This window comes from Desmodus rotundus, chromosome X, assembly GCF_022682495.2.
Source record: "Desmodus rotundus isolate HL8 chromosome X, HLdesRot8A.1, whole genome shotgun sequence".
Taxonomy (NCBI): domain Eukaryota; kingdom Metazoa; phylum Chordata; class Mammalia; order Chiroptera; family Phyllostomidae; genus Desmodus; species Desmodus rotundus.
The window spans coordinates 86,082,622-86,106,520 of NC_071400.1; positions in this window are offsets into that span (position 1 = coordinate 86,082,622).

The following is a 23,899-nucleotide window of genomic DNA, read 5'->3' on the forward strand; positions in this document are numbered from 1 at the left end:
TAAGTTACAATTTCATTTTTAATAAAACCTATTCAAATTATTAAAATTAATTACAACAGATTGTCATAATGGTCTTAAAAGTCATTTAATAATCAAAGATGGTTTATCTGTGTGAGAGGAAGATAAAAAAGGAATGTTATGACAAACTCAATTACTTTAAGAAAAAAGTAGGAAATCAATTTGGTAATCTCAAACATAGAGCTCATCTATGTTCCTTTGGGTAACCAAATACTTTCTCATCTAAACAGGAACATTTCTGATAGTGAAAAGGAGCGCTGAAAATAATCAACTGTCATAAAGCCAGCTATATGGTCATCCCAATCTTGTTCAACATATTAAAAATATTAAATTTGAGTTTTTGTTAGGGTTGTATTGGTTTTTATTTCATACGCTTTGCTTTGTTTTCTTTCCTTTTAAAGACTTTTCTTAAAATTTATTTTTAGAGGGCAAGGGAGGGAAAAAGAGAGGGTGAGAAACATCAACGTGTGGTTGCCTCTCACTTGTCCCCTACTGGAGACCTGGCCCACGACCCAGGCATGTGCCCTGACTGGGAATCAAACTGGTGACCCTTTGGTTCGCAGGCCAACACTCAATCCATTGAGCCACACCAGCCAGGGCATGTTTTCTTTTTTTTTATGGAAGGTCCCAGACTTACAGCCCTATAATAATATGTAAACCAATCTTTTATGTTAGCTATTTATACAACTTCGAAAATGCAATTTTCATGGGACTGTGATTTTATTTAAAGTCCTTACCTACACATTTTACTTTCTCATTAAGAAAGAATTCAACCTATAAAACCTAGTTGCATATAAGGACCAAGGTTCATCTGGCCCCTAAATCTCTGTTTAGCAAAACCCACAGAGAATAATTCTCTGTTTTTAACTAAACCTCTCAACTATGCAATTTCAAGGCTCTAATATATATGATGCCTCCATAGAACAACAAAATCATTTTTAAATAATATATTTATATTTTCTTTAGCTCTTTTATCCCTTGTTGCCAATAGTTTTATCATACCCAGGGACTAATGACTTGATTACAAGTAGACTTCATCTTCTGTCCTTTCTTTCTAACCTGAATTCTGAGTCTCCTCGGAGCCTAAATTACTGGCATGAACTTTCAGTCTACTGATAAAATCCACTAGGAAGGACATTCCTGCTGACATCCAATACATTGTCCTGTTAAAAAACAAAATTCAACCAAGTAAATTTGAAGATCTAATTGGCTTTATTAAGCAATTCTTGTGAATTAGGCAAGACTCCTAGCAACTGAAAGGATGCTCAGATTGTTCAAAATGGAAGGTTTTTATAGGAAGAAGGGTGAGGCAAGGGGGCTACTGACAAAAGAAAAGATTAGTTGGGGGGCCTCCTTTATTTAGGGGTGGAGGAGGAGAATGGTTTTTATCATTCAGATTACCTCTTATTTTTTGGAGGATACAGAGTGCCCATGTGACAGATTGCCTCGACCAGAAAATTCCAGCCTACTCAACTGAAATATTTCTGGAAGAGGTTGCCGCTGGAATTAGATCAGGTATTACATCTAAGTTTGGTGTCAGGCTTTTAGCATGAGTGACGCCATTTTTGGTATGTGGTTTTCTTGTTACCATTACTTTGTTAATTCCTTGATAAGTCATTATTTTAATTTTAATAGGTAGTTTATCAGCCACAATAAAAAGCGAAGATTTGTTATAGAGAGCTGCAGGATTCTGGGTTATGTTGTACATTCTGATTAGCATTGCCTTCCACATATATTTCCAGTATTACTGTTTTTTTAGAAAATAGTCAATCTCATGAATGCTTCATATATTGAAAAGAAAGGATGCCACTTTGAGGAGGAGTGATAAAGATGAAGGGGAGCACAGTTTGACAAACCATAATAAGCCTTTTGGAGATGTTGATTATTTTAAGCTGGTTATTTTTAAGAAACAAAAAACTCAAGAGGAACATTTTACCTGCCTAAAGGAATTCAGATAGAAAAAGCTGCTTAAAGAAGGAAGCTTCACCTTAGCATCATAATACGAACTAAACGTGACAGAAAGAGAAACCAAGCAAAGACTGTTAGACTTCCTTCTGTCTCGCATTGATTCTGAGTGGCCAAGCAAGAATTTCTTTACCACATGTTTGTTCTTTCTAATCTATCTGTGAGTTGCCTCATTCCCTTTAAAGTCCCAGACCCCTGCCCCCGCTCCTTTGTCTATCATGATATATACATTTCAGTTGCCCAATGTGGCCTCAGGTGTTATATTCTTATGGAGCCCCTGTATGTACATATGTAATAAACTTGTTCATTTTCTCCTGTTAACCTGTCTCTGGCTAATTTGATTACTGGGCAAGCCAGAAGAACTTAGAAGGGAAAAAGAAAATTATTTTTCCACCCCCACAAAAAACAAGAAAAAAATGTCCCCAAATCAGAAGCAGTGGTTGAAAATATGTCAGTGTAAACTCAACCGGAAATAATGTTTTGCATTAAAAAACCCCCAAAACCTGAAGTACACTGATCCTGGAAAAAAATAACTGCTCACCCTACAGTGATTTCTTTAGTGGTCAACTGAATATAAAACAAAAACCCACTCTCCTACAAACTCAATCCATTTATAGATCATTGCTCCAAAGCAACCTAAGGATCTTTTGTTTTGCTTTTAATCCAAAATGAGATTTTTCTCACAGCTTTTCTCTACGCTGACTCAGGAAGAGCATAGTTCCAGAGAGAGTTTAACTACGTTAAATTGGAAATTCTAAGGGAAAAAATATTACTATCTGTTGAGTCATGATATAGTTAATAATAATTTCCAGAATAAGTTCAAAGTAATTAAAAAGTAGATGGGATTGGTACCATAAAACCTGTACAACAATGCTAAGAAGATATAAGCCCTCCACCCTCCCAAAAAATAGCTTTTACATGAAATCTTGCCACCAGATTAAAAAAATAGCTTTGGGGTTAAAAAAGAGACAGAAGAGACAGAGAGTTAGTGAGTCCTGTATCTCTGGCAATATCCATAGACAATTTACTGCTAACTTGTAAACAATGGAGAGGCACAGTATGCATGTCCAAGAGGGTCTTTATATGACATAAAGCCACTCAAAAGTGCACTTGCTGCAGCAAGTCTGATTGTGAGCTGTGATATGCCGGGAAAGAAACTGCTAAGCTGAGGTCATCAGTTAGTAGAAAACAATTTCACTCACACAGAGAAGCAGACTTACTGCTGTGCATCTGACACAGGCAGACTGGAATTCAAACACAGAGCTGCATAATGCGAGTTGGCTGGGAAAACAAATCTTGAATGCTCCTTTTGAATGACCAGGGCCAAAATAAAAGGCAGTGGGTGCTTCCTCTAAAGCAGGGCTTCTCAACTTGGCACTGTTGCCATCTGGAGCTGGCAACTTTGTCATTGGGGCTGTCCCATGCATTGTAGGATGCTTAGCAGCATCTCTGGACTCTACCCACCAGATGCCATGAACGTCGCTCTCTGCGACCTGTTGTGTCAACCAAAAATGTCTCCACACATCATCAAATGCCCCATGGGGAAGTAAAATCACTCCTAGTTGAGAACCACTGGTTTAATGGAAGGCAGAACTTCATGAAAACATTGCAAAGCTTACATGGTGGCTTTAGTTACATTTCTGATTTGATTCTGGTATAATTTGCTTTCTTTTCTAAATTCTGGAAACACTATTTGTTAACTATAACATCCTTCCTCCGGCCCTTATCCGCAATCAAAGATAGCAAAATGAGTCTATATTTTATTTCATATCATATAACATGTTTTAAAAAAGGAATTACAGACAAGGGTCTAAAGTCTCTTGTGATAATTTTTTCTCTTAGTATCTTGACAAATACTGTACACAAAGTAGTGTTCTGGGTTACAAAGGATGGGAACCCTAATAAAGACCAACTCTTTATTAATATTGAATGCATTAAACTACTTAAACCACAAAGCCCTGCTGAGAAGAATGTATATTCACACTCATAAACAATGCATAAAGGAGGTGGATTCAAGAAGAACAAAATTAAACAGTCTGATTAAAAAGTATTGGGAGCAAACAGAAAGGCACAAAAATGTAATTGTATGCAAATGCTTTACTCTGTCAGGTCTCTTAAAACGGACATGTTAAATGTCTCAAAAAAAAAAAAAAGAGAAAGTCTCACCACTTTAAAATGCTGGCCTATGATTCCTTACGCATTCTGTGGCTTGCAATGCTTGATGTCAAACGCTGTGCCAGAACATCTTTGAACTCAATTTGATTCTAAAACTTTGCTTAACTCTGCTTCAACCTTCTACTCACCCAAGGCCAGGACCTCCAAGTCAAATGAATGACAGAACTAATGTAGCTAACAAGATATTGCCTTTTATTGCTTCATAAAGCTTTCAATCTAATAAGTCATTAATGTCTGAATATAAATTTATTGACTTCCACGGAGATTAACAGCAGGTCAAACATATCGACTGAATTCAAATGAGTCAATTGGATCATGTTGGTCAATAAATGTTGATCCAAATTATAAAGAGCAGCCAGGGTCGAGTGTAATGAAGCCTATGATAACCTAGACAATATGTCTTTAGTTAGGGAACATTGCCCCTGAGAATAAAAATGAAGCTTAAGGTAACAGCATATGAATGTTGACATCCAACCCTAGAGAAAATAGTGGAACACATGTTCAGGTACAATCAGGGATATGCTGCTATGGCACTTAGTATCATTAACTTGGTTTGGAATGTTTTTCACTCTGAAGATAATGAAATTATGTGAGTACTATGAGCACCAACATTTAGCTAATCAATTTGGTGGGCACCGACATCAGTGAGTTTAGTTAACTTCCACATTGAAAAAAAAGAAAGAAAACAGTAATCCATAAAGACATAAATATTATTTTAATATTTAAATTACACAATATATAAGACAAATAGTGAACAAATAAATGTCATGATGGACAATAATGACTAATAGTTATGTGTCACATACTATGGATTGACTCATTTAATGCTCACAAATCTTGGAAACAATTATATTATCTCCATTTTATAGATAGCAAAACTGAAGCGTAGAGAGAGTATATAACCCCGCTATTGAGCGGTGGAGGTGGGCTTTGAATTCCCTACACACACCCTGAAAACCCAACATACCAATATTAATATATCTAATAAAATTACCAGTAAGTCAGCATCAAATCTAAAATATACTCTTATTTAAAACAGACATTTTAAAAGAAAAATCCTCCAAAACAAAGTTTTATTCTAGGAATTCAAGTATTATGTAACATGAAGACTCTCTTCTACTCTCTCCTACATATGCATGAAGCAACTTCATGCATATCCACATATATACCAAAAGATCAATGTTAAAAATTAACACCTAATTTTGATAAAATAAAAACCCAAACATTTTAAGTCAACTAGCAAAAGGATATAAATTTATAATTATTTACAGAATCATTCACCCAGAAAATTCCAAAAAACTATTAAAACTAAAAAGAGAGTGGAGTAAGCTATTATTTCTATTATGTCCATATAAAAATGTACTAGTTTCCCTGCATACCAGCAGTAACCAGCTAGAAAATATAATGGGCAAATATTCCATTTTTACTAGCAAAAAAATATGTGTGCACATGTGTGTATGCAAGCATTCGTGCAGGTATACATGTGTACATATGTTTGTAGGTGTGAGATAACTAGAAATAACATACATTCTCAATCCTGAATCCTCTACTTACTCTGGTTTTCATCCCTGTGCAGAATGCTCAGTCCACCAGTATAAGCCGAAAACTTCCCTTGAAGCCTATCCCAAGTCTCAAGTCAAAACCTATCTCTATGTGCCATCTCCTATATCCACACATTTATCCCATTCAACTTAGTTTTGTTACAGGACCCTTCCCCACAGCAGCTGTGACCTCTCTGAGCCAGCTAGGTAACCTCCTATGGTGGGATAAATGTTTGCAGCACTAATATGGTTATAAGCTCCACCACACAATCTACCCCGTCCCCATACTTCCTTTTAACCACAAGACACCATATACTATCATGACTTGAGGCTGCAGATATGAGGCTACCATTACCACACATCCCGGGGGGAAAGCCGAATATCTTCCCACATGGCACTGATGGGACCCAGAGCACCCGAGGGAACACAGACGCCTTGCCTGATGCCAGCGTAGAGGAATGACCATAGCTGAGGACAGACAGCACAGTCCACCTCGGTAGACATCATTATAAGTCATAGGACCACAGCTTGAGAGGCCTAGTCCCACCCTCCCCACCATCACCCTCAGTTCATGTCCAGAGCCCTAATGCTACATAAAATTTAGCTGCCTTCTTAAGAAGAAAGAGGGAAAATTCTTAGTTAAGTTCATTCAAAACTTAAATAACCACTTCTCCAGAACACACTGCATTTAAGCTTTCTGCCACTGGAAAGAGTGGGGACTTAAAATAGAAAAAAAGTGATTTATAGATAGCCACAATTTGGTACACATAAAACATCACTTGGAAATATCATATCCATTACACCATAAAATACAATGACAAGTCTCAATAGACACAAGGGACAACCATGTGATGCCTCAAAGTTGCCTCAAAGTTGCCTCAAAGGAATGTATTTTGACCTTGATTTAGGAAAAATCACAGACATTGGCCCCACAAGGAACAGCAGGAAAAACTACCGGATTGTCTGTCTTTTAGGGCTGAGAGGAAAGAGTGGGAGAAAGTGACCGACTTTGTGACCTACCACTGTGTACAGTATGGTCGAGTGTAATTCTGCAGCCGGCATTTGAAATTTGCTGACCCAGGTAAAAAAGAAAAACTCAGCTTTGCACCTGTGTAGGGAAAACCCAGTTCTCTACTGTGTCTTTCTTTCCCGAGTCTCTCTCCTTCACTACTCACAAAACACGCTTCGGACACTTCTTCCTGGCTACCAAATCTGTGGGATTTCCCCCCCACAACAAGCAATGTTCTGCGACAGCAGCTGTGTACCCTACAATTTAACCTTAATGCTGACACTGTCTATTGGGAGGTAGCAGCCATCAGATTCCACAGGTTAAGGGCTCACTCAGTCCTACAAGTCTGCCCGCCACCCGCACCCATCCAACCCACGCATTTCTGACACCAGTCACAAGCCCAGGTAGCTACCTGTGCTTTTAACCAAACTGGCTATAAATCAGCTTCCATTAATTTGCTAGAACAACTCACAGAACTCAGAGAAACATTTTACTCACTTGACACCAGTTCGTTGTAAAAGGCTATAACTCAGGAACAGGGACATGGAAGAGATGAATAGGACCAGGTGTGTGGGAAGGTGGACAGAGCTTCCATCCATTCTCCTAGTGTACCATGGACCCAGCAGCTCTCCAAACCCCCATACTTCTGGGATTTCATGGAGGCTCCATCACATGGGCATGATGAATCATTGACTCCATTTTCAGCCCTCCTCCCTTCTCAAGAGATGGGGGTGGGTGGGGCTGAAAATTCCAAGCTTCTCATCACGGCTTGGTATTTCCAGTGACCAGCCCCCATCCAGGAGCCATGTAGAAACTCACTCAGAGTCACCTCATTAAAAGAAAAGACACTCTTTTAAAAAAAAGATTTTATTTATTTTTATTTTAGAGAGCGGTAGGGAGGGAGAGAGAGAGAGGGAGAGAAACATCAATGTGTGGTTGCCTCTCACACACCCCTACTGGGGACCTGGCTTACAACCCAGGCATGTGCCCTGAATGGGAATTGAGCTGGTGACCTTTTGATTCACAGGCCAGCACTCAATCCACTGAGCCACACCAACCAAGATAAAAAGATACTTGTATCACCCAGCAAATTACTAGGCTTTCCGGAGCTCTGTGCCAGGAGCTGGGGTAGACATCAACACATATATCTGATTAAAAAAGCACAATATCACAGCCAGGTTACTAGCATTCTAAAAGCAATAGCTGGAAAACCAGAAGGAATAATAGAAAAAATATATATTATGCAGATATCTGATAATTACAATATTCTGCTTGAAGATAATGTCAGACCTCAAATTTTCCTTTCAGTTTGCCTAATTTCCTTCCATTTCGGTTTGAATATTAAACACCTGCTACCTTATATGAACTTTGTATGTCCTTAAAACTAGTTATCAATCTGGGCACTCAACCGCAAAGTTCCCTATTTCTTGTATCAAATATATTCTAAGTAGAGCTTTGATATCTTTCTTTCCATCCTCAAATAAGCCACCTCCATTCAAGAGAAATAAATATAACTGCAGATCCAACACTAACACCTTAACAACTTAAGAAGATGATCACTTAACCTGCATATGGAGTTTTGAGAGGAGGCTAGATAATATAAGTAATTAAATTAAATTAAATGTGAGTAGTTGTGTTGGCCCCAACTCCACTTCTGTGGATTCTGCTTACTGGAGGCAGATGGTTTATTACAACTTGGAGAAGACTCCTGGAAAACTAACTATTTCTCTGGGAATTTTAACTCAGAGATAAAAAATTTGGACAATTTTTTCCTATTTACTCAACACACGCCACCAGGTAAATTGGAAGCTTCACAGCCAGCTCAATGCAGGAAGTCAAACAGCTGTTAGACTTGCTTCATTCCCCAAACTGGTTCAGTTCCAGTTGAACTTGTTAGGATCTAGCAAGAACAAGACTGACCCGGACAACAAGGCCCATTATTACAAGGCCTGCTGGATCCAAACTAATCCCTGCAGTGCCTGCGTTCCCACAGCCAACCCCCAAGGATAAGACTAATTAAAAGTTTCCAGTGAGATGCAGAGTCACGCTTCAACAGATCGATGATGATGTCAAAAGACTCAGTGACTAACATTGGCTAACTGATTCCAAGATAACTCTCTAGACCCAGAAGAGGTGGAAGTGCAAGTACACACCTGTCTCCCTATCTAGAGGGTTACTCGCATCAGGAGGTGTTCTAGTAATAAGTGTGGCAAAAAGATGACTCCAATATGTAAGGCCAGGGCTGGTCCTAGTAAAACCACAGGTTATTTTCACAGGAAAGTACTGGACTCTGAATTCCTGTGTACACTCACACACACATACTGCCCTCCCAAAATGTTATTTTTATAAGCCTAATTTTCTGAAGATAAATAATGCTCATAAAAGAGGAATTCCTGATACCTAGAGTAATGGATGAGTTCACAATAACCATTAGAACTTCCTCTTACACATTAATCAGTTTTATGTACATGGGGTTTTCTGTGCTTTGCTGGAGTGCTCGGGACCAGTGCTATCTATGCTTGCCAACACATACGCCCCCTGAAAAAGCAATATAAAATAGTTGGTACTAGAGTAACACCATGTGTGGCTCTACAGAAAGACACTGATTTTTAAAATAGACATACTATAGCCCTGGATGGTGTGGCTCAGTGGATTGAGCATCAGCTGAGAACCATAGGGTCACCAGTTTGATTCCCAGTCAGGGCACATGCCTGGGTTGTGGACCAGGTCCCCCAGTCGGGGTCACATAAGAAGCAACCACACATTGATGTTTCTCTCCCTCTCTTTCTCCCTCCCTTTCCCTCTCTCTAAAAATAAATAAATAAAATCTTTAAAACAACAGACATACTATAAAATCATAAAAACTCAAATTTGGAAAGGACCTTGTAAGTCTTCAACATCCACTTCCAAAATTAATACAAATATAACTTTGCTGTCTGATTCTAAGTAGTTGCTTTGGAAACCCATACCTCCATTCAATTTACATGTCATTTGTGCCAAATGTTTTATAAGTTTTTCATTGGCATGACCTTGAAGCTGTAATAGATGCTGAGACACCTGTGATAATTCTGGGTTCTAGGACAGTATAAGGAATAAACACAAGGAAGTTATATCATAAGAAAACGTAAGTCTCATGAAGAAGGACAGTCAAGAGCCCATACTGTCGCCATCAAGATGACAGTGGAAGCCATGACAGAGTACAGTGAGAGCTGAACACAAATTTGTCCCTGATGGTTTCCACTCAACCTGCAACTAGCCCTACGTGGCCCATCTTTGACTCACCACATTAAGGAAACCCCTTTCACCAAAGCACGGATCTGTTATTCTCCATTGTTATTTTTCCTTGTGCTTTAATGCAAATGTTACCCATCCACAATAGTGTTTACTCACACATGACCTCAGTCCCTTGATTCTGCTTGGCCCAGTCACTTTTCCAGGTGGCGTTTAATGGGCACATGAAAAAAGTACCCAGCTTCAGCTGATTCTCAATCATAGGAAATGTATTCATTTGCTAGGGATGTCATAACAAAGTACCATAAACTGAGTGACTTAAATGACACAAGTTTATTGTCTCACAGTTTGAGGGGCTACAAGTCTGGGATGAGGGTGACAGCAAAAACACTGAAGGCAGTAGGGAAGAATGTGTTCCCAGCCTCTCTCCTACCTCCTAGTAGTTCCTTGACTTTAACCTGGTGTTCTCCCTGTGGGTCTGTCCATCTCTGAGTCCAAATTTCCCTTTTGTATAAGAATACAGTCATATTGGATAAGGGCCCACCCTAATAACCTCATCCCAACCTGACCCTATTTACAAATAAAGTCACATTCACAGGTACTGGGGGTTAGGACTTCAACATCTGTTGGGGGATGCAATTCAACCCAGAACAGCAAATTGCACAACTATACATTCTCAATTTGCAGCCATGTCTTCTTCCCTCTTTCTCTGCTCTTCTTATTCCTTATTCCTCAACAGTCATCATTAAGATCAATCTTTGAGGATAAGTTCAGAAAGATTTTTTTTAAATGAGGTCATTAGTGGAACACATAGAAAAATTTAAATAAGATTTGTAGATTACTTAATAGCATTGTGGCAATGGAGACCTTTTGGATTTGATAATTGTACTGTGGTGGCAAGGTGTTAATATCAGGGGAAACTAAGTGAAGGACCTATGGGAACACTGTACCATATTTGCAATGTTTCTGTAAATCTAAAATTATTTCAAAGTAAAAATGAAAGAAAAAGTTGTATGGATCCAAATCAAGGAATTTGGCAATTATTCAAACTGTACTACTCCATGATTTGAAGGGATAAGGTAATTTATATGCATACATTTGGGTAAAGTATAATTCTTTATACTCATTACCATTCCTTGTGGAGATTACACACACAGCTTTTGGGGGGGGGGGAATACTCATGGACCGATTTGCCCATGGCTTATATGGATTTAAATGCAAATGATTTTGGCAGCACCTTAGAGACAAATAAATGGCAAATGAACTTTAAATAAGCTGCAGCCTTGTGCATTCATCCAACCTTCCTTGGCTCTATTACCCAGAATATTGGAATTGGTCAAGTAAGATGTCAATGATATCATTAAATTGTATATGTAGTTGTTCAAATATTTAATTCCTTTATAGATAATACTGGACAACCTTGTTTTCCAAGGCCATATAAGAACTGGGGGGGGGGGGGGAAGCAAGGGCTTTGATGACAATTAAAATATCTTTCGTTCTTAGCCTCCCAAAATAATGCTACTTGGGACTGCATGTTGCCAGCATCCTCTCCTTCTTGATGGGTCTTAAATCACTCATGAACACTCCTTTGTAGCTGTTGGAGCTGTTTCACTTCTATTACTCCAAGCCCACTCTGTTTTGAAGTCAGATGCCTAAGTTTGAATCCCTATCTTAACACAAATAATTCCAATCTGGCCAAGTCATTTTCCTTCTCTGAACCTGTTTCTACATCTCCAATGACCCTCCTTTCCCCCTCTTAAATGTTGGATTTAATTAAATATTCCTGGCACATAGCAAGCACTTATAAAATGGTTGAAAGCATAGATTTGGCCGTCATATAGTCCTGGTTTGAATTCTGAGTAGTTGAATGTGAACTTGACACATCACTTAACATCCCCTGTATTTCAGGTTCCTATAAACTGTAGATAATGATGGTGCCTCTTTCACAGGGTGGATGTGAGGACTAAGATGAAACACTGTGGACAGCACCTAGCATCCTGCTTGGCACTCAGCAAGCCCCATATAAACATCATCATCATCATCATCATCATCATCATCATCATTATTATTATTATTCAAAAGCCTGTGAGAGAGCCCAGCGGTGCCACTACATGGTTGTTGGTATTTCCGTCATTGCTTCTGTGCTCTGTCAGCAGTCTTAGGGCTGCTTGAGATGAGAGAATGGTCTCTCCTCAGCCAGGAAATACAACCATGGCTTAAGAATGCAAAGGCTAGCTGATTCTTTCAATGTCTATAGATCTTTTCCCTGAGCGGATGGAAAATGCCCCTGGGCCTTGGCAGCTCCATGCTGGTCCTAGGACCAGCAGCATTAGCATCAGCATCACCTGGGAGCTGGCTAGAAATGCATTCCCTGGGTTCCAGCCCAGACCTAGTGAATCATAATCTGCATTTTTAACCAGCTCCCCAGGTGATTCATACACATGACAAAGCAGGTGGACCCTTAATCGGGGGTTTTCAGGGTTCTTTGAGAGATACAACCCAGGGTTGAGCTTCAAAATACCTTTTCTAAGTCCACATATAAATCTATCTATCCCAGCTAGCTTCCCTAAATATTGAAATGGAGTCTCATGCCCTCTGGCCTCTTGGAATCAACTTTCCAGACTATTGCAGCTTTCGTTCACCTGGATTTTAGTGTCTTGACAATTATACTCCTACACTGTGGTAAGATTTCTAAATTTATACATAAATTAAGTTTATGTTCCCCACCCACTCTCTGAGTATTCCAGTGTTTTAAATAATAAAGTCTGAGAACACGTCTATTGCTTATCTAAACAACACACACAACGCCCTGAAACTAATAAACCGTTAAAGAAATAGCTCATATTTTTACCCTGAAAAATGCCTTTAATGTACTTTCAGATGATAAAATTTACCCAGTCATACTTTATTAATATGTGCACTGTTAATATAGGAATGAAAACTTTGTATTATAGCTTCCCAAAACAATCTTCCACAATCTAAATCACTTAAATATCTATTAGGTCTAAGTGCATTTTCACTTTTGAAATGTGATTTTTGACTATACATTTCATAATGGTTTTCAGTGCATATGTATATAATAATGCAGTTGGATCGGAAGGTTAGATGTAATAGTTTAATATCTAAGCCATCCTTATTCAAGAAAGCTTCATAATAAAGATTTATTTTTGCATATGTTCATCAGAAAGCAAATAAGGGTGTTTTCTCTATCCTTCCACCCCTGACAACTATATTCATTGGGAAAAAAGTAGGGAGCAAGGCGTTAGAAGAGATTGCTTACATTCATTTTAATAAAACAGAATAAAGACATAAAACCCATTATGTTTCACTGGCAGCAGAATCTTACCCTGAAATGTTACCCAAAGCTCAGTGACAATTGCAAGGACATTCTGCTGCAAAGGTATGGAAATCTCATGCCTGTAGAATTGTTGAGATTTTCCTGTATCTGCATTATAACCACCCTGACCTCCCATGAAGACCTGGGAGAGAAAAACATAATGGAAAAGCCTTTCTGTGTTCTACACCCCAAACAAAATGGACTGCATTGAAATGTCAATGTCAAACCAACAGCTTGAAAGATAAAATGAAAAAATAAATTCATGTGGTAATATACACTTTCTCCTCTGACTCATGATTACAGACATGAATAAGCAGAGTAGAGATGAATAAGAAGAGAGAAGACCTAGCCTATTCTCTACCCCCACAGTAGCAGGTAAATCAGGCAGCAGGGAGTTAGAAGAGTGGGAGGAGATGGGAGTAGAAAAGGGATGCTTCCATTTTCTGAGTTATTAATCCCTCCAAGGGGTAAACATACACACCTGTAAGCTTGAAGTGACCTCTTACTTATTTTTTAACTTAGATTCAACAGACAATGTATGGGAAATCTACCTTACAGACTGAAAGGTGCAGAGTCGATGTGGTAAGGATAAAAGAGGAATGGCAGAGTCCTGAAGTTCAGATAGAGTAAATTTAAAGAAGTCCCACTCAGAAGGTTAATGGAGATGTTCTAATGTGTCCACAGTGTCCATGCTGGGCAGAGGCTCTAAGTACTTCTGGGTCTGGCACCTAAAATGAGCAACTGGTTCTGTTCTGCACAGGTAGGTAAAAAGGAGGAATTTTGACTTTGTTTCACTGCTTTTCTACACTCAAATAAATCATTTTTCTGCCTCAATTATAACCATCTCTTCATATTTTATCAATATCTGTATTCACTATGTCTGTATTGAGTACTTTGGCTACTACTCTCTCCTAACTCCCTAAATCATTCAAAATATTTTGAAAAGTAACAATTCTTAAAGCACTTTGCCACTAGATTGATTGCACATGAAAAAAACTTATTTTTTAAAATACACTTTCCCCCTTTTACCTAATGAGTCAGTTACACAGTGATTCTAAACCCAATAGCCCATCCAAAACAAGCCTGTGTTTTTCAATGACACTTCTGCCAATTCAACTTAATTCAAAACACGCATCTTGAGATACACTGTGTGCCAAGGGCTTGGTGAACAAAGCTGGACAAGATGTGCCCCTACCTTGAAAATAACCATGGCCTATATATCCTTCTCTGACGATTAAGAAAAGAAAAGAACCCATGACAGGAAAACGAGTGGGACACAGAATTTTAACAAAACTTTCAAATTACCATCTTCATAGACCAAGAAAATTATAAGCCTAAAAGGAAATTAATCAATATATGTAGCCAAATATCTTCTTCTGTTTCAGCTCTGGTTAGATTTTAAACACTGGGGAAGTAGCAATCAAGTGTTATGTTATCTTCAAATACCCAGCAAAATTTGGTACAGTGTTGGCCATGTGGTATTTGACAAATAATTCTAAATTGAAAAGAATTATCAAGGAACTTTGTAGTTTCAAGCAGAGAAAAAAAAGGAGCGTCTGAAGGCATTTTCTGCCAGCAAATAATAGCATTCTCTTAACCTTGCAGAAGGCAAATGGTGAGCATGGCAGGCAGGAAGAAAAGATGGCCAAATAGGCAGGCATGCAGCCAGTGGAAAAATTTTGGGATGCTGAAAATGTCTCAGTAGATAACATTGGTTGGCTTCCATTTTGTTGGGGGCCATTTAAGCTTATCATAAAAATCTGTTAAAAATCTGACTACACATCTCTTTTACATTACTGGCTTCTCTACCTTAATTTTGTATTTGTTCAAATAAAGGTGAGACTAGTAAATGAATAAGAGAAAAGCTATTAGGAGTCAGCTGGGAAAAATATGAAGGATACAGGAAATCAAATAGATCTTCTTCCTATCAAGAGAAAAAATGTCTCCTCTCCTACCTAACCCTGATTTACACTTGACTGGATTCTTCTTGGGATAAATATTTCAGACCCAAACTCACCATTAGCAAGATTTGCAATTTGTAATACATGCTTTAAATGAATCACCAAGAGGGCAATAACAACTTAGCACTTCTAAGACAAAGGTCTAATGCATATGACCTGAACACTGCAGCAAAAATCTCCTTTCACCACAGCACTAATTGGCACTGAGTAATGAAAGGCAAAGCTACCCACATCCCTCTGGATTGTTCTCCGAGGACAGACTCAGAAGGACTTACTGGTAGTGATGCTAATTCTTCCTGTTTGTCATAAATGTCAGATTTGTAAATATTTAATACTTTTTAGAACTACTCGAAATATATAAAGGCCATCCTGAGGATGTCCAGCCCTCTTTTCCTTAGCTCTTCACCATTACCAGTTCTCTCCGGTTCAGCAGAATTAGGTCCAGAGTAGCATTCCCCCTCAAGGCTGTCTCTGACTTCTGAAAATGATACAAGCAGAGGCACTATTTCCCATACAACGGATATACCACTTCACTAAATCTGACCTACCACCTATTTTTTTTATAAAGTTTTATTGGAATACAGGGGTGTGTCGTCTTCGGCTGCTTTCCCACTACTATGACGGAATTGGGTAGTTGCAACAGAGACTGTATGTATCTCAAAGCTGGAAATACTTCATTTCTGGCCCTTTACATGAAAAGTTTGCTCACCTTGGCCTACATAAGAAAAGGGCCAAATCACTGCCATATGCTACTCTGTGCCAGCCACCTTAGAAAAAGACTAGTCCAACTTTATGAAAGAAGATATGCAAAGGGCCAATAAGCAGATGGAAGGATGCGCATCATTATTCACTAAAGAAATGCAAATTAAAACCACAATGATACGTTATTTCACGTCCATTAGCATGGTTAAAAATATGAAGACTCACCATACCGAGTGCCGGCAAGAATGTGGAGGAACAAAAACTGAGACACTACTGGTTGGTATATAAAATGACAGGACCACTTTGGAAAATAGTTTATAGCATGTTCTTATAAAATTAAACATGCCTTTCTCTAGGTATTTACTGAAAAGAAATGAAAACATATGTCCACAAAAAGACTTGGACATTAAGTGTTCATAGCAGCTTTATTCACAATGAGATGGATTGACTCCATAAAAGAAGCCATATGCATGAGTCTACAGGGGCTGAGTAGGGCTGCTGAGGACAGGACAGTGTGGACGTCACTCATCCATGGAGTCACCAGGAGTCAGAGCCAACTCAATGGCATGTAACACACAGAAAAACTGAAAACAACCTAAATGTCCATCAAATGATGAATGGATAAACGAACTGCAGTATATCCACATAATGGAACACTACTCAGCAATATAAGTAACAAACTATTGATATACACAGCAGTATACGTAAATACCAAAAACATATTGTTGGTGAAAAAAAAAAAAAGGCCAACCAGGGAGGGATGACCTAGGCTTCTGGTCAAGATAGCTGGGTAGGTAAATGCAGTACTTGAATCCTCCCACAACCACATCAAAATTACAACTCAACTACAGAAAAACAATGATTCAGAACAGCCCAAAATCTAGTTGAACAGAAGTCCTATAAATAAGGATCAAGAAGAAGCCACATCAAGATTAGTAGGACAGAGATGCAAAACACATTGGTCCCACATCCACATGCAGTGTTTAAAAATAAGGAGGGATATTTCTGCTGCAGATGTCCCCCTGAGAAATCAGGGGTCCCAGACCCAAACTAGAGCCCACAATCCAGGGTTACAGTGTAGGGAGTGGAGTCCCCATAACTTTTGGCTGTGAATACCAGCAGGCATTGAGGCTGAGTGAGACCGAGGGCTTCTGGACTCCCAGGCCTTCCTCTTAAAGGGTCCGTGCACAGACTTACTCAGATTTACAAGCTCCGAGCTTCAGTTCTGAGGCAGAAGTTCAAAAGATGCCAGTGACTTATGGAAAGAAACTGAATTGTCAAGAGGAGGGCTAGAGGAACAGCTTTCTCCCAAACAGAAGTGCTAGAAGAGGCCATTGTTCATTTTGTGAGCCATTCCCCCCACAGGGCCCACAAGTGGGCACCATATCTGAGTCTCCATCAACCTGGCTAACACTGCTCACCACCCCTTGGTGATTTCCTGAGACCCCCATGGGCTCACCCAAACCCCTTCTAGTGGCTTTTCCATACAAATGTCCTGTCTTGGCTCATGCTGCCAAATTTCCTAAAATCTCTGAAACAAGCAGTATCTGGCCTTTGTGTACCAAGTACCTCTTGTTAAGTGGCCCTAAACCTGGCACTAGAAGCAGCTATCTTTGGTTTGCAGCATGGCCTTTCCTGGGAACCTCAAAGTCCAGCACAAGTAGCAGTCATCTACAGGTAGCTGTGTAGCTCATGCATGGTGGCTCTGGGTAGGGTACAGGTGGCGGCTGACTTTGGCCTCACCTACCGGGAGGCCCCAGAGACAGTGCAGCCAGTGGACAGCTTCAGAATATACCAAAGCACCACCCACCCACCTCCATGAACAACACACTCAAGGGATGAATTCTGCAGGTACCTGAGCCCCACTGAAGTGAGCTCTGCTCCATGAGGTTAGAACCTGCAGAGCAGATCCTTCATGGTGGTTGCAGCCAGTCCTCACAGCCAATCAGTCTGGTGGTAAATCCTTCCCATTGACATAACAATGGTAATCAAGGCTCAATTACAGCAGGAGGATGCACACAGACCACGTGGCAGGGGGTGCACCAGGAGCAACCAGCTCTGGTGACTAGAGAGGCTGCTCCACTGAGTCCCACAGGACACCTACTTACATAAGTCACTCTACCAAACCTGAGAGACATAGCAACTCTATCTAATACATAGAAACAAACACAGGGAAACAGACAAAATGAGGAGACAAAGAAACATGGCCTAAATGAAAGAACAGAACAAAACTCCAGAAAAAGAACTAGTCAAAATGGAGACAAGCAATCTACTAGATGCAGAATTCAAAACCCTGGTTTTAAGGATGCTCAGTGAACTTAGGGGAAGAGTAGAGGAACTTAGTGAGTCAATAGAGAGATAGAAAACATAAAAATGGAGATAAAAACATAAAAAAGAACAAGTCAGAAATGGAGAATACACTAACTGAAATGAAAAATACGTTACAGGCAATCAACAATAAAGTAGGTGGAGCAAAGGATCAAATCAACGACTTTTAGGATAAGGAAACAGAAAATACCCAATCACAACAACAAAAAGAAAAAGAACCCCCCAAATGACAATAGTGGAAGGAGCCTCTGGGACCAACATTTGCATCATGGGGGTGGTAGAAGGAGAACACAGAAAGTAAGATTTTGAAAATGTATTTGGAAAAACAATGTCAAAAAACTTCCATACCGCAGTGAAGGAAATGGACATATAAGTTCAGGAAGCACAGAAAGACACAAAAAAGATGTACCCAGAGAAGCCTACACCAAGACACATCATAATTAAAATACCAAGGGTTAAATATAAAGAGAGAATCTTAAAAGCAGCAAGAGAAAAGCAGAGAGTTACCTAAAAGGGAGCTCCCATAAGACTAGATAAAAAGATAAAAGGATAAATAAGTAAATAAATAAATATTAAAAAACAAAAATAAGCCAGACAGGGCCTGAAGTGGAATTCGAATAGAAAGGAGTGCAAAAGGAGCTTCTGCAGGCAGGTGTGGAGATTTCTAATATGTTGATTATGGAGATGCTTACTTACATAAGTATATGAATCTATCAAAACTCATTACAATGCTAAAAAAAATAACAATGAGCCTATTTTATTTTATATAAATTATTCAACAATAAAGCTCATTTCTAAAACACTGTTGTTCCATAGCCTTTCTTGAGCCAGGTCACCTATCTTAAATTCTCCATAGTACTTTGATTCTTGCCCCTTATCTAACAATTCTCCATTGTTGCTCCCACCTTGATATCCCTCATATTCCAATAACTACACAATATTACATATCTTCTAAATATATTGTTATTTCTTTTACATTCTTCTTAGATGTCAGACTTATAAGAATTCCACAGCTCCTAAACCGTCCTCAAATCCAACTATCTAGTCTTAGCTGCTCTCCTAATGAGGAACAGGTCACGTTCATCATTTGGTTAACCCCGAATCTGCCTACCTCTAATTCCTGCCACACTGGCTCCAATAACCAAAAGCTTAATTACACTTCTATGTATTCAAATATACAACATACATATACACAAAATTGATCATATCTCCCTCAGCCCTTACTATCTTCTTTTTAAAATTTTTTTATTGTTCAGTTACAGTTGTCCCCATTCCCCCCATTACTTTCCCCTGCCCTCCTCCCCACCTCCCATATTCAATCCCAACCCATTGTCTTTGTCCATGGGTCTTTTATACATGTTCCTTGACTTGACCTTTCCCCTTCTTTCCCCTGTTACCCCCATGCCCCTTCCTTCTGATCACTGTCAGTTTGCTCTTTATTTCCATGTCTCTGGTTCTATTTTTCTCACTTGTTTGTTTTGTTGATCAGGTTCCATTTATAGGTGAGATCATATGGTATTTGTCTATCACCACGTGGCTTATTTCACTTAGCATAATGCTCTCCAGTTCCATCCATGCTGTCGTGAAGGGTAGGAGCTCCTTCTTTCTTTCTGCTGTGTGGGATTCCATTGTGTAAATTTACCACAGTTTTTTGATCCACTCATTTGCTGATGGGCACTTAGGTTGCTTCCAACACTTGGCTATTGTAAATTGTGCTGCTATGAACATTGGAGTACATAGGTTCTTTTGAATTAGTATTTCAGGATTCTTAGGGTATAATCCCAGAAGTAGAATTGCTGAGTCAAAAGGCAGTTCCATTTTTAGTTTTTTGAGGAAATTGCACACTGTTTTCCACAGTGGCTGCAGCAGTCTGCATTCCCACCAACAGTGCACTAGGGTTCCCCTCTCTCTACAACTTCTCCAGCATTTGTTTATGATGGCCACTCTGATAGTTGTGAGGTGGTATCTCATTGTGGTTTTAATTTGTATCTCTTTGATGGCTAGTGATGCTGAGCATCCTTTCATATGTCTCTGGGCCCTCTCTTTGTCCTCTTTGGAAAAGTGTCTGTTCAGGTGCTTTGCCCATTTTTTAATTGTATTGTTTACTTTCCTGGTGTGGAGTCGTGTGAGTTCTTTATATATTTTGGAGATCAAACCCTTGTCCAAGGTATCATTGGCAACTTCCTCAATCATTTCTTGTGAAAAAAAATCTCTAACTGCAATGCCTAATTCTAGTTGACTTCTTCATATTCTCACTATGTTAAAGTTTGGTTCACATTCTTCAATTATGCAACCAAGTAAGATTATTCTGTTACTTCAGAGAGCAAAACTATAACTCGTGGGTAAAAATTTATAGGTAAAGCTATTATTGCTCAATATAAGAGAAAATTTTCTAACAATTAAAACTTCCCCCAAACATAATGTTTGAGCAGAGACTGGATCATTGGCTAGATATAGGGAAGATGAGTTTGTATTTCATAGAAGTTGGACTAGAAAACCTTAAAAACAGACTCTCTAACATTCTGATCCTATAACTGTCAAAGGCCTCTAAGCTTATGAGACATGAAATTAGTTAGTTTGTAAAAAAGACAAAAATCAGAAGAAATCAGAATGTGGTTGACTGGGTCCCTGAGGCCTGGTTTGGGCCCTTGAATAAAATTAAACAGTTTGTGAAACTGAGCAGGATAAAGAAGGGTATGGCACTAAAGAGAAAATAATTTCTAACACTTTTTCCACAAGGCCAGAGATATATGGTCTCATCATACACTAGATTATGTGATTTGTTCTACTCTGGTAATTAAATAATGCTCCAAATACCACATGTCCAAAGCTTCTTTGGCCAGCATATATCACTCCCAACAAATAGAATCACAATAAATTGTATGTTCTGGAAAACAGCAAAAGGGCAGCTCTTCAAAATAGCTCTCAGCTCTATCCCAAGTCGCTCCGAAACAAAAAGGACTAACAGAATGCCACCTGTGCATTTTCAGAGTTTAAATTGTTACCCACAGGTTAGGGGCTCAGAACTCCAATCTGATTTGTTTTCCTCCCTCCTTCACATAAAAGAACTTACCCTAGGGCCTCTCTAGGCTATGGACTTTTCAGGAAACTGCTTTTGCTTGCAATTGACTGGATTCTTTCTCTTTTTTGAATGGAAAAAAATGCATTAAAGATTTCATTCTTTATAGTTTTCCAAACAACATGAGCTCAGCAAACAGATTTAGTTTTCAAAGTAACTTATCAACATTGACAGCGTGCTCTTAAGAACAGCTGTTGCCTCATAGACTACAGTGTGAACATACCCCTGAATTTAGAAACAATTCTGCTTAGAAGGAATAGTGCACATTTAGCACCTTAATTACCAAAGACATTTGCATGGAAGCCCAGTCTTTGTTTGGCAACTTCACCTTATTATTTTTTCTAGGTTTTAAAATTTAAGTCTTGAAAGGTGTCATTCTGTAATGATGACTTTCACTTGCAAAGGAAGAGCCATCTCCTCATCACATGCCGCAGTCTAACAGCCTATTTTTGACTTTTAGAATCGCTCTTTCCTTTCTTTTGCGGAGTTGGCTCACTGTCAAAACTAGTTCTATTGCAATCCTAATTGTGAGCTGCAAGGTCACATGAGTCTTGGCTCTGAAAGGAGAAAATGAATTTATAACGAAAGATACTATTCTTCATTCTTTTAATGTTCGAGATGCTAGGGAGAATTTGCATAATATGTGTTTTGCAATCTTTGTAAAATGCTATGCCATACTTTTACAACTGACATTAGTCTTAGGGTACTGGGTGCATAAGCTGATGTATCCTAATGTGTGAATAGAGAGAGGTTGGTGAGTTGGAAAAAAGCAAAATAAAAGAAAATATTGATGCAATAAACACTAAAATCATCTCACTGTTCTTGCAGACTAACAGTTTATAACATAGAATGATTTCTGTAAGCTCTCCGCCTCCTACATATGTCTCCAAATAAATTCTGCTGATCATCTAGAGTTCACTTCAATCGAGCTGAGTTAATGTTCACAGATGATTGTTTCAAAGCCTCACAAACCGGATTATTCCCTATATGAATATACTGCCTGTGCATACAAGAAGGGAACTACACAAATATCTTGTTTAACCTTTCATTTTGTTGTGAAACTCTTTATGAATTGAATATTATTCTAAGGAAAACAGAAATAAGTAAGAACATAATTAAGACAAGTATGGAGAGTTCTTACGTTGGCAGAGCAGTGAAGATACTTATTCCCAGCTAAACAAGACATGATAACTTTCTTAGGAATAAGCTTAAGTAGATAAATATAATGAGAATACAGAAAGTGGTAGAGGAAGACAACAAAAAATAGAGGCTCAGGGTGCCTCAAACCACTTACTCTTATTTAGCTTTGAGTTAACCCTGAGCAACAGTATTCCTGATGATGCATCAATATTGGTAAGGGACTAGCGCAACAGAATAAAAGGAATACAGTTCTCCATAAGGCTTGGTTCACTTTTATCATCACTTACAGAAATCGGGATTATTGGCATATTTTCAGTATCAAAAAATCAGGTAAGTTGGCAAAGCTTATGCAAAAAGACAACTGCAAGAAAAATGCATAGCGCACCTGCAGGGTGGGGTCACGAGTGGTTTTCCTTTTCTCCTTCTTGCTTCTCCGTATCTTCTAAAAACTATAAAATGGGCAAGATTATGCTGCAGTAGCCAATAAATCCCCAAATCTCTGTAGTTGAGCATAACAAAAGATTATTTCTCACTTACTGGTTGTTCAAAACCTTGGCAAACAGGAGGCGTCATTTGAAAAAATATTTCCACAGCTATAGCAGCGACGGGAGGGAAACACAAATCTAGCGATGGCTCATAAAATACCACTCAGAAGTTACACCTATATTCCACTTACATTTCATAGGCCAAAGTAAGTCTCATGGCCACGCTTACTGTCAAAGGGAATGGGGAAGTGACATCTTAACATGTACCCATAGAGCAGACAGCCAGAAATATTTGCTAAAAAGTATTAATGTCTGCTAAACACTTATTACCCACTATTCATATTTTAGTGCATATTCTTTTTATGAATACGTATGTATTTTAGTCATTTATTGTTGACACTATTATAGACGGCCTCCTTTCCCCCCTTTTGCCTCCCTTCACCCAGCCCTGTTTCCCCCACCGCCCCTCACCTGATTTCACCACATTGCTGTCTGTGTCCATGGGCATATAGGTGTGTGTGTGTGTGTGTGTGTGTATACACGTTTTTAGCTAATCTCTTCTTCCAGTCTCCCCAGCCCCCCCTCCCCTCTGAGATCAGTCAGTCTGTTCAATGCATCCATGCCTCTGGTTTTATAACACACATGTATTTTACAATATTGTTATAAAATTGAGACAAAGATTGGGTTTGGTTGGATATTAGGTATTTGAAATGTCTTTGAGTCATCCACAAGATTTGAAGTAGTTAACTGGACATAAAAGTTTGTATTTCAGAGGTTTCTGTGTTACACTTTAGAATTGTAAGTCATCTGTCTTGAGAATAAACTTGAAGCCGCAGCTTAGAATAGTCATAAAGGGAGAGGGCATAGAGAGGAGGAAATGGTCTAGATTTGAGCATTAAGTGACTTCAACAAACATTTTTTTATAACT